The following is a 12,544-nucleotide window of genomic DNA, read 5'->3' as shown; positions in this document are numbered from 1 at the left end:
CTACTTCATTCCATTTGGCCCATGAACTCCAGCGTCTGCCTTTGCTCCGTTATCTGGTATGTAGTTTGCCTCATTTGACATTCTTTGTTTGTCCTAACATTTGTTTTCATAACCACAGACTTTGCCATTTTCTCCAGTTGGAATTACAGTCACTCAATAGCCTGGGATCCAAATCCAAATTTCTTATTGACAGACTTTCTCTACACTTCCAAAACATTGCCGAGAAAGAAAAAAACAGAAATTCTGAGTTGTCTTCACTGAACCATAGTGAGGAATGTGGAACCCTGGGTGAGTGTGTCTATTGGCACCAGCCTAGACTCACCATAAAAACTAGTCTTCTACCCCTTCCATGACACAGGGGACATGAAACCATGACTAATGCAATATTTCTCTAGAAGCTTTATAGGGTACAGCCTGGAAATGAGACATTGGACATCTGAGTGTTTCTACATTTGTATCTCACCTTTGCTCTCTGTTTCCCTCTTCCTGATCCTTCCCAGCAGGAACTTCTCCTAGAGTTAAGCCATGTCTTTCCTATTCCACAGGTCATTGTAATAACTCTATGCTACGAGTATTAAGATACTAGTATTTATCATTGTCTATTGACAATAAAACTTAGTTTCAAGATTTCTAAGAAAAAAAATTTATCTCTCAAGAAAGTCTAATTTTCCCATCATAGGACTTAAAAACTTAAGTTTTGCCAAAGTAATGACATCTTTGTTCTAGGCATTATCTACTTCCTTCCCAGAAGCTATAAATTATTCTTAAATAAACTCAGAGTGGCAACTTGGAAATATCAGGGCATTATTTAGAATAAAACTGTGTTGATTTATTTATTATTTTCCCAGTTTCATTGTGATGTAATTGACAAATAACATTGTATCAGTTTAAGGTGTAGAACATAATGATTGGATACTTGTAAATACTGCAAAATGGTCACAATAAGTCTAGTTAACATTCCTATTCTGCAAATAGTTACAACTGTTTTTCTTGTGTTAAAGGCTTGAGAAATCTACTCACTTAGAAATTTGAAACATATAATATCATTAATTATTATGTCTGTGGTATATATATGACATTATTTAAAAATAGAATACTGTATCACTATCAAACATGTCATTCTTGGATATTCATTTGGAGAAAAATGAATTCATTTGGAGAAATTTAATCCTTCATTGGAAAAGACTCTGATGCTGGGAGGGATTGGGAGCAGGAGGAGAAGGGGACTACAGAGGATGAGATGGCTGGATGGCATTACTGACTTGATGGACATGAGTTTGGGTGAACTCCGGGAGTTGGTGATGGACAGGGAGGCCTGACATGCTGCGATTCATGGGGTCTCAAAGAGTCAGACACAACTGAGCAACTGAACTGAACTGAACTGAACTGAATCCTTCACTGAAAAATGGGATGAATGAACCAATAGAGTGTGAGCCATTGTGAACCATTTAAAATGTTTAAATAATGCAGTGTCAGTTGTGACTGCAGCAGATGAAGTCTGATAACTAAGGATGCAAAGTTTTGCTGAAATGGGATGGATGCAGAACACATAAAGGCTCATTTAACCCAGTGATTTTCAGACTGTACCCCACAGTGCCATGCAGGTCTGGGAGTTATTTCTGGAAAAAGCAATTATCAATCAAAGCATTTACATTGTTTTTGCTGGTGGTAAAAAATCTGCCTACCAATGCAGGCACCATAAGAGATGTGGGCTCAATCCCTGGATTGGAAAGATCCCCTGGAGAAGGAAATGACAATCCATTCCAGCATGCTTGCCTGTAGAATCCCATGGGCAAAAGAACCTGGAAGGCTACAACAAGCAGGATCACAAAGAGTCACTCAAGTGACTTAGCACTCAGCACATACTAGTATTTCAATTAGGATTTCATTTGAAGGAATTTTCCATTATTACAGGTTTCCATTATTATAAGACATTATGTAAATAGATAATAAATACAGTGACATAGATATAGAGCAATGTAGATAAATAGATAGATGTATTAGTCACTCAGTCACATCCAACTCTGTGACCTGCCAGGCTCCTCTGTCCATGGAATTCTCCAGGCAAGCATACTGGAGTTCCCTTCTCCGGGGACTCTTCCTGATCCAGGGATGGAACCTGGGTCTCCTGTGTTGCAGGCAGATTCTTTACCATCTGAGCCACCAGGGATAGATACAGACCTCTATTTTAACCTTTAAATTCAATGCTTTCCTGATCAGCAAGTCCACTTTGGTACACTGCAGTTGGTGAAAAAAGAGGATTGAGTTGATTTTCTTTGATAAAACATATATTATTCCAAGCACAGTGCACGCTACTTTCGTTATTTAATTTCTTCTCACAGGAATCATTTGAAATGGTACCATGATCTCCATTTTATGAATGGAATCAGGCCCACGAAGTTAAAAAACTACTTCAGAGTCAGTGAATATGAAAGACAGAAGTGGTTTTCGAATTAACTCAAGTTTGACTGAACTAAAACTCCATACTTTACTCCTACACTTATATTACCATGTTGCCTCTAACAAGGTGATAGGTGTTGCATAGTGTAGACACAGTCATCTTGGGGATCACATGAGGAAACGTGTAGATTCCATTTGCTGGTATCCATGCATTCCAGTTGTGCAATCTCAAGCAAAGGGGAGCTTTTATAAACTGGAGAATGAAAATAAGCAAATCTTTTGTACCATAAAATTCCAATATGTATGGCTCTACTTCGAGAGAATTCCAGGAAAAAACATCTACTTCTGCTCTATTGACTATGCCAAACCCTTTGACTGTGGATCACAACAAACTGTGGAAAATTCTGAAAGAGATGGGAATACAAAACCACCTGACCTCCCTCTTAAGAAACCTGTGTGCAGGTCAAGAAGCAACAGTTAGAACTGGACATGGAACAACAGACTGGTTCCAAATAGGAAAAAGAGAACGTCAAGGCTGTATATTGTCACCCTGCTTATTTAACTTATATGCATAGTATATCATGAGAAATGCTGGGTTGGACAAAGCACAAGCTAGAATCAAGATTGCCAGGAAAACTACCAATAACCTCAGATATGGAGATGATACCACCCTTATGGAAGAAAGCAAAGAACTAAAGAGCCTCTTGATGAAAGTGAAAGAGGAGAGTGAAAAAGTTGGCTTAAAGCTCAACATTTAGAAAACTAAAATCATTGCATCTGGTCCCATCACTTCATGGGAAATAGATGGGGAAACAGCGGAAACGGTGACAGACTTTATTTTGGGGGGCTCCAAAATCAATGGAGATGGTGATTGCAGCCATGAAATTAAAAGACACTTTCTTCTTGGAAGGAAAATTATGACCAACCTGCTGCTGCTGCTGCTGCTGCTAAGTCACTTCAGTCGTGTCCAACTCTGTGCGACACCATAGACGGCAGCCCACCAGGCTCCCCCGTCCCTGGGATTCTCCAGGCAAGAACACTGGAGTGGGTTGCCATTTCCTTCTCCAATGCGTGAAAGTGAAAAGTGAAGTCGCTCAGTCGTATCCAACTCCTAGCGACCCCATGGACTGCAGCTTACCAGGCTCCTCCGTCCACGGGATTTTCCAGGCAAGAGTACTGTAGTGGGGTGTCATTGCCTTCTCCTGACCAACCTAGACAGCATATTCAAAAGCAGGGATATTACTTTCCCAACAAAGGTCCATCTAGTCAAGTATATTGTTTTTCCAGTAGATGGAAAAACAGTGGATGTGAGAGCTGGACTGTGAAGAAAGCTGAACGCCAAAGAATTGATGCTTTTGAACTGTGGTGTTGGAGAAGACTCTTGAGAATCCCTTGGACTGCAAGGAGATCCAACCAGTCCATTCTGAAGGAGATCAGCCCTGGGTGTTCTATGGAAGGAATGATGCTAAAGCTGAAAGTCCAGTACTTTGGCCACCTCATGTGAAGAGTTGACTCATCGGAAAAGACTCTGATGCTGAGAGGGATTAGGGACAGGAGGAGAAGGGGACGACAGAGGATGAGATGGCTGGATGGCATCCCTGACTTGATGGACATGAGTTTGAGTGAACTCCAGGAGTTGGTGATGGACAGGGAGGCCTGGCGTGCTGCAGTTCATGGGGGTCAGACACGACTGAGCGACTGAACTGATCTGAACTGAATGGCTCTACTTCAGAAGTCTTTGTCAAATTCCTTAGCTCTGAATAAAATTTTCATAATCACAGTTTTTGTTTCCAAAGATACGTCCATATGCCTGCTCTTCAAAGTATTCTGCTTTCAACAGTCACTTTTCTATTCCACAAATATACAAATTTTTGAGACATTTATTGCCAAGTCATCCTCTACCTTATGCTGGTTTTAAACAAAGATTTGATCTTTACTTTCTTCTATCCCCATGTTATGTCTCAGTACGTTTTTCAAGAAACAGATTATTCTTTCAAACTGGCTCTCTTAAATGATGCTTCAGTAATATGTTAACTATACTTATTCCGTTGTATGTTCAATTCCATTTAACAAGACATTTTGACCAAAAGTTAGCCAAAATTCATTAGGAACAAAAGCAAAACTAATGAAATAGAAAAGCAAATCAAAATATGACTACACACTTTCACCAATAATATTATGAAGAGATCTTAGCTGAAAATAGTAAATAAATTAATTGTGAGAGGAACAACTTTATTTGATTTTAAAAATTAGCATAGGACTTGACAATGGAAGATCTATATTCAAGGCCCAGAAATGCCACATACCAATTTCAGCAGGTAACTTAATTTCTGCAACTCTCCAATTAGTATATATAAAGTTCAGTTCAGTTCAGTCACTCAGTCGTGTCCGACTCTTTGCGACCCCATGAATCACAGCACGCCAGGCCTCCCTGTCCATTAGCAACTTCTGGAGTTCACTCAGACTCACGTCTATCCAGTCAGTGATGCCATCCAGCCATCTCATCCTCTAGGATAATAATATCTTTCTCCTATAGCAATTATTAGGAAGGAGAAGGAAATGGCAAACTACTCCAGTACTCTTGCCTGGAACATTCCATGGATGGAGGAGCCTGGTAGGCTACAGTCCAGGGGGTCGCAAAGAGTCAGACACGACTGAGCAACTTCATTTTCTTTCTTTCTATAGTTCCTTTTGGAGAAGGAAGTGGCAACCCACTCCAGTATTCTTGCCTGGAGAATCCTGTGGATAGAGGGGCCTGGTGGACTACAGTCTGCAGAGTTGCAGAGAGTATGAGGAATGCCAGCTCAGCCTTTCAACAATGCATTAGGCTCTGAATGTGACACACTGAGAAAATAACAATATCATCTAAGACTTAGCTGTAACCCGAAGACATAGTTCCTTCCAAATATTTAGGCTTCCCTGGTGGCTCAGACCATAATCTGACTGCAATGCAGGAGACCTGGATTCAATTCCTGGGTTGGGAAGATTCCCTGGAGAAGGAAATGGCAAGTCACTCCAGTATTCTTGCTTGGAGAATTCCATGGACAGAGGAGCCTGATGGGCCCAAAATGTTTTACCTGAATCTAATTGTGAGGAAACAAACAAATCCAAATTAAGAGTCATTTTGCAAACAATTAGCCTGAGCTCAACAAACATGTTCATAGCATACAGACAAACAGAAGGCTGCTGGCCTGAAGGAGATTAAAGAGAAGTGACAATAAAATAAATGTATGATCACTGCTTAGATTTTGGAATTTAAAAAAAAAAGCTAAAAAGGGCAGCATTCAGATAACTGGGATATTTGCATATGGACTATATATTAGATTAAAATTTTATATCAAGGTTAAATGCCTTAATGTGAGAAGTGTGGTGTAGTTTTAAGGTTAATGTTGACATTTTCTGAAGCTAAATGCTGAATTGTTCATGTGAATTATTTTATCCTTCTTCAGTTTGTTCTTAAATGCTTCAGAAAGGGCATACAGGCAGATAGAGAGGCAAGATATAAGGGGGAAAAAAGGGCAAAACAAAATATAACTCATAAGTAAACTACTCTTATGCTATTATTTGTATTTAGAAATATAATCTGCACACAAATGCTAATAATATTCGCTGTCTAATCATAACACTAAATAGTTCACTTTTCCCCACAGAATTCCAAAATTTTTACAGGCTGGAAATAAATGATATGCATGTTTATCAAAACACTAAGCTCTAGAAAAAACGCACAAAACTGAAACTCAATAAATGTTTGCTAACACAAAAACTATGAAATGCCGAAAGTATTAAAACAGCTTTAAAAAAAAAAAAAGCAGCATTTAGGCACTATAGTAGAAAAAGTATACCCTAATATATTCTTCTGAAGTTTCAGTAACTGTGCTTTTTGTTCTTTGTTATTTAGCTGTGTGCTTCCCAGATGCCACAGCGATGGAGAATCTGCCTGCCAATGCAGAAGACACGAGTTCACCCCCTGGGTCGGGAAGATCCTCTGGAGAAGGAAATGGCAACCCACTCCAGTATTCTTGCCTGGGAAATCCCATGGACAGAGGAGCCTGGCAGGCTACAGTCCATGGGGTCACAAAAGAGTCAGACATGACTGAGTGACTAAACAACAACTATACTTTAGAACAGATGGTTAGTAAAGGACCAACTCAGAGGGACAACAATCATTATAACCTTAGTAATAAAACCATCAATGAGTGATTATACAGCTTACTATAAGGCTACTTTGAAGAGATTTTTCAAAAAACGGCTATGAACAAATCCTAGACTTCTAAATTAATATTGTTGGATATATATCTATACAAATCATCAAAATTCCAATACAATTTTCTTCAAGCAAATTCATCATTTTAGCTCCAAAAAATAAAATATATAATGCTAAGATTTTTTGTTGTTAGTAAATAAACTCCTAAAGTTTTTAAAGTTTGAAAGGTTAGGTTTCATCAATTTATAATTTTTCCCATTTGTCACTTTGAAAGGAATATTTATACAAGTGTCTTTTGTAGGCCTTATAAAGGATCCTCTCATTTCCCTCCCAAAGAACCTGCCTTGTGCATGAAGCATGTGAGAAAGAAGGTTACAGCCAGTCAATGGCTTTGGCTTTATTACCTATCATCCCTGTCTTCATCTACTTTTAAGGTTCCAAAATATAACCAGGATAAAAACTTTATTCTTGTGCTTTCAATAGGCAATTTTAGTGATTTGCTTTTTGACATTATAACATGTAAAGTAATGTGGAATCAGAGGCTTCCACTCACACAGGGTAGAAAAATAAAGGTATAAGATATTCAGTGACCATCAGTGTGAAATCACAGATTTTTATTTGGCCAAATTTCATAGAATTCCTCATTATTCTCTTTAGAGAATCTCATTTCCCTGAATATCACTGCTCCCCTATGCTACCCCTATTTATCATTCCAACCTGTAAAAGAATATTGGATGAAAATGAAGTCATGATCCCTCATTATCAAAAGAAAATTAGAAAGTATATTCTTGTCTAAAACAAAGAAATAGCTTTGAATATTACTAAATAGATTCCATTGATATTTTGTTCTGATTGGCTCAAGCTACTGTCAGTTTTATTGAACAACTCTCTATTTTAGAAGCTCTGTGTTAAATATACTGCATTAAAGCACAATATATTTTACCATCCCGCTAAGATTAGGCTCAAACAAAGGTTCAAAAATGGAGGTGCGACAACTTAGCAACTGAGGCTATGCTTAATATGCTATTTGAAAAAAAAAAGTGGACTAAAACATATGGTACGTAGGCGAACATTTGTTTAGAGTATATTTCTCCAACAAAAATAAGTTAAGGTGATCTAGGTTAATAACTGAAGGCACGAAAAGCAGACATTTTTTTTTTGTAACTTACATTGTTTAAAATTCTCAAGAACATATATCTAATCATCAAAATCCTCTTCTACATTTTAGCAGCCTTTCACATATTCAGAATGTAAAAATAAATATTTTTGAAGTTACCTTTACTTTCTATTTTTATTCTATGTATGCGTTAAATATCAGTGCTTTTTTAAAAAATGGCCATCTCAGCCTTTATACTGAGATTAATTTGACTATTTTTAGAATCTTCAAACTTTTAGTTAGGTATCCTCTCAAATCTTTTTTTTTTTAATTTTTATTTTTACTTTATTTTACTTTACAATACTGTATTGGTTTTGCAATACATTGACATGAACTCAGGTTTCTTCCCACTTTATCATTTAATAGTATTTCTTTTGATTTCAACTGATGCTCGGAGATGAAATGAAAAAGTAATTTCAAGTGATAACTTGATAAGTCTCTCCCAAAATACAGACTTTTCCACTGTTGCTGAAGAAGTTTCCTATATAAACTAGTAAAACTTGCTTCCTTATACTTGATATATCCTCCCATTCTTTGAAATGTTTCACATTAAGCATATTTAGGCTCATCCGTACCGAGCCAACAAGATGAGAAAGGAAATTTCAATTATGCAACTGTTAAATAAATCCATTTGAGTTATTGCTTAAAAACAACTATGAACAAATCCTACCCTTAGAAATTAATATCAGACCTACTACAGAGGGCTTCCCTGGTGGCTCAGTTGGTAAAAAATCTGCTTGCAATGCAGGAGACCTGGATTCAATCCCTGGGTTGGGAAGATCCCCTGGAGAAGGAAATGGCAACCTGCTCCAGTATTCTTGTGGGCTACAATCCATGGAGTCACAGAGTTGGACATGACTGGATAACTAAATCACTGCTGCTGCTGCTGCTGCTAAGTCGCTTCAGTCACGTCCGACTCTGTGAGACCCCATAGACGGCAGCCCACCAGGCTCCCCCGTCCCTGGGATTCTCCAGGCAAGAACACTGGAATGGGTTGCCATTTCCTTCTCCAATGCTTGAAAGTGAAAAGTCAAAGGGAAGTCGCTCAGTCGTGTCTGACTCTTAGCGACCCCATGGACTGCAGCCTACAAGGCTCCTCCACCCATGGGACCACCACCATAATGCATACATAAAAGTATATACATAATTTATGCCTACATTATATATCTAAGTGTTCAATATATTTTAATTTCTCTTTGGGATATGGCTTTCAAGAAGGTGAGTTTTATTTCCTAAAAAAATTTAACTGAAAAATCTGTGTAAACACATTTTTCAGATTTGATCCGTACCAGTTTTCAGGTTCAACATACAAATAAATTTGTATCTTCAATAAATCCTTGAGTTAAGTGTAGATTCATTAACTAACTCCTTGATTATCTGTTTATATTTGTTTTTATATCAGTTTTATATAAGTTTCTCTAAGAGCTTGAACCTACATACACACCCACACATTCACATACACACACACACACACACACACACACCCCTACACTCACCCTCCCCCCTACACACACACTCTGCTAGAGAAGGTTGGAACTGAGGCACAACATCACTCTACTGCTGTTCTGGAGATACCCACACAGTATTTTAGCTGCATATTCATATTTTGAATATCTTTAGAACACTGCTATTCTAAAGCAGTTTGGGGTTTGGGGAAAACCCCAAACTGCTTTTGCATCTATGAAACCAAAGGGTCCTATTGTTAGGCAATGGGCTATAAGGAACATGCACACCTTTTATTCTTACAGGTCCTTTTATGGTATCTGATGTTATTGGAGCAGGGACTGCTTGCGGCAAGGGAGAACTAGGTCAAGTCTGGAGCCAGCCAGTTTGTTCATTTCCCTATATGTTCACCAATATGCTACTTTCAGTAATAAGATCTTTATTCCATGTTTTGGCACTCTAAGTCATGACATTAAAATGACTATGAGAAACATATCACAGCCTATTTATCTTTGTGAGGTAGAAATTTTAGAAATGTAAGTTGTGTTTAAACAAAGGAAATTTAAAAAAAAAAACAGCACACTTCATGACTATTGTTGACTTAATTCTGAGTTTATGATATTTATTGAGAAATGTCTTTAGTAATGTACTTTGAATATACACATACTTATGGTTATAAATTTAATATATAAATGAATTCATTGTAAACACAGACCTATTGAAAGTCATTAGCTATAAATCTCTATTGAAATAATATATGAAATAAATCTCTACTGAAATAGAAGACTTCATTTCTTTGCCATATAGATCACTATTTCTAATCTTTTTACATCTTCCCCTAATTTAGACTATGTAAAACCTCATTCCACAGCAAAGAAAACTGCAAAAAGTATGCCCCATTCTTCTACCCCCAAAACACATATTGTTTCCAATTTTAGTTCAAATATGCAAAAAACTTGGAAGCAATCACTCTCATCCTTACAACTAGAAAACAGCTGAACAAACTAAAAATCAACATCTTTGTTTGGATTTATGAGAGAACTGAGGTCACAAGGCAAACAGACATGCTAAAAGCTTGGAGAAATAGGCAAATGCAGAAAGTTGCAGCTAGAAATGCTTGCCTAAATTAGAAGCAACTGAAAATATAAAATATACAAAATATAAAATAAAATATAAAAAATATAAAACAGAACACATAAATGATAATTTTTATGAATTTCTGAAGGCTGACTACAGACTAGTATTAGAGTGAGAACTCCTGGAGGACACAGTTATAGAGGAGACCAATACATATCCAAGGATTTTACCTTAAGAAACAGCATTAGGTTCTCAAAGAGGTTCTCAAAGAAACAGAGAGATTCCTCATGGTTTTAGGGGAAGTGGTGAAGGGAAGAGTAATCAGTGTGCAATGTGCAAGAACATTCCCCGTACCAAAACCTGGTCTCCGGAGGGGAAAAAAGGCTTTACTAGAGTCTCATCTACCTAGAGGAAGGTCATTTCCCAAACATGAGCCCCCCTACAGCCTTTCAGTCTTACTTAAAAAGAGGGGAAGAAAAGCTAAGAAACATTTGTCAAGGTCACAGTCCAGGAATACAGAATATTATGGGACTCACTCTCCCCCACACCCTACCATCCTACCTACAGAGCTTCAAGCTTCATGTAGTCACGGCAGGTAACAGTTGAAAAAGCTGAAAGACCAACAGTTTATGAAAGGAGTAGTTCTTAAAGAAGTCAAGTGATAACAGGTGATAATCAAAGAACAACAATCAAAAAAAGAAAGGATTTGAAGTCTCCAGCACCTACAGCTACAACAAATATTAAACACAGCCTCAATTCTAGCAAGATTATCTTATAAACTCACTTTAAAGACCTATTAATCTAAGTTCCTATTACCCAAAAAAGCATGTTAAGCTTTCAAAAAAAAATTATGAGACATGCTAAAATGAGAGAGAGAACATGTTGGAGCAAAGATTACAGTGGAGACAGAGGATGTTGAAAGCCGGGGATGAAAAGCTGGAGAGTTTCTTCGGGAAATTAGGGTAGTCAGAACAGCTGAGGCATTTAGAAATTCATGCACACATGCATGTGCAGGGCCGGATGTATGCTGAGAAAAGACCTAGAAGACCCTGAGTGCTCACCTCCGACTGATCTGTAGTCTTGGTGCAAATATGAAGGTAAGACTGTCAGAGCTGTAAAGGCTTCCCAGGTTAAGTGCTGGGAAACCCTAATACAGAGCCAATTCAGAAAGCCCAGGAGTTTGTTTTGTTTTTGGCTCATTTGTTTGTTTTTGTTCTTCATTATGGAGATATATATATATATTTATATATATATGATTTCCTGTGTAATATTTTCTTTGATTTATGAGTTATCCGAAGTTGCTTAATTTCCAAATACTTGGGGATTTTCTTGCCATTCCCAGTGATTTCTACTTAATACTATTGCAGTTAGAAAAAAAATCTTTGTATGTTTCAATCATTTTAAATGTATTGAGATGTGATGGGACCCAATCTTCTCACTGTTGTAGGGGAATTTTGTAGATAAGCAATAGGATAAGGTAAAAATGTTCCATGTAACTATTGGACTAGAGTTGGAGATATAAATATGACTCATATTTAACTTAATGAAGATGCCGCTAGCTACATACAGAAATGTAAAAAGATGTGTATAGTACAAATATATGTATTTCTTTGATCTTTCAGCTGAGACTGCCTAGAAGAAATGACACACAGCAGTAGCAATAACCAGCGTCACCCAGATCTTGGTTTTTTGGTTTCTAATGCCAGTCTTTCTTAAAAGGAACCAGGAATTTAAGGCAAAATGCTGACTAGAAATGGAGTAGGAAATATATAAGATGATGTTGAGTGTCTTACAGTGGCAAAAATAAGGGAGTAAATGAGAACAAGAAGAATAGTAAGAACAGTGATGATAATGAGGCAGTAAATAAAATGAACACAAAGTCAAGTTAAAGAACTTCCAGTGACCAAAACTGAAAAAATTTTGAGCAGCAAAACTTATGAAATAGTTTTGGACTGTAACCTAAAGTTTCAGTGTATACCTATGAGTCCCATATACCTATGATACAAGTAAGTGATTGAATGCATAACAAAGGGAGGATGAAGGATGGCTCTCAGCAGGAGAAGCATAACTCCCAACACCTTAAGACTAGGCTGCACCTAGTGACTTCCTTCCAAAGAGTGCAAAATGTAAAAACAAAAGGGAATATTATAACATGATGTTACAGTGGATAAAACCCTGACAAACACTACCCCATTCAAGTGATCGAGGTCAGCGTCACTGCAGTAAGTCAAGTTGATAGGACTCTTTACCTCTGTGATCTTTCT

The sequence above is a fragment of the Budorcas taxicolor genome, chromosome 5 (genome assembly GCF_023091745.1).
Source record: "Budorcas taxicolor isolate Tak-1 chromosome 5, Takin1.1, whole genome shotgun sequence".
NCBI lineage: Eukaryota > Metazoa > Chordata > Mammalia > Artiodactyla > Bovidae > Budorcas > Budorcas taxicolor.
Note: the sequence above shows the minus strand (reverse complement) of the source record.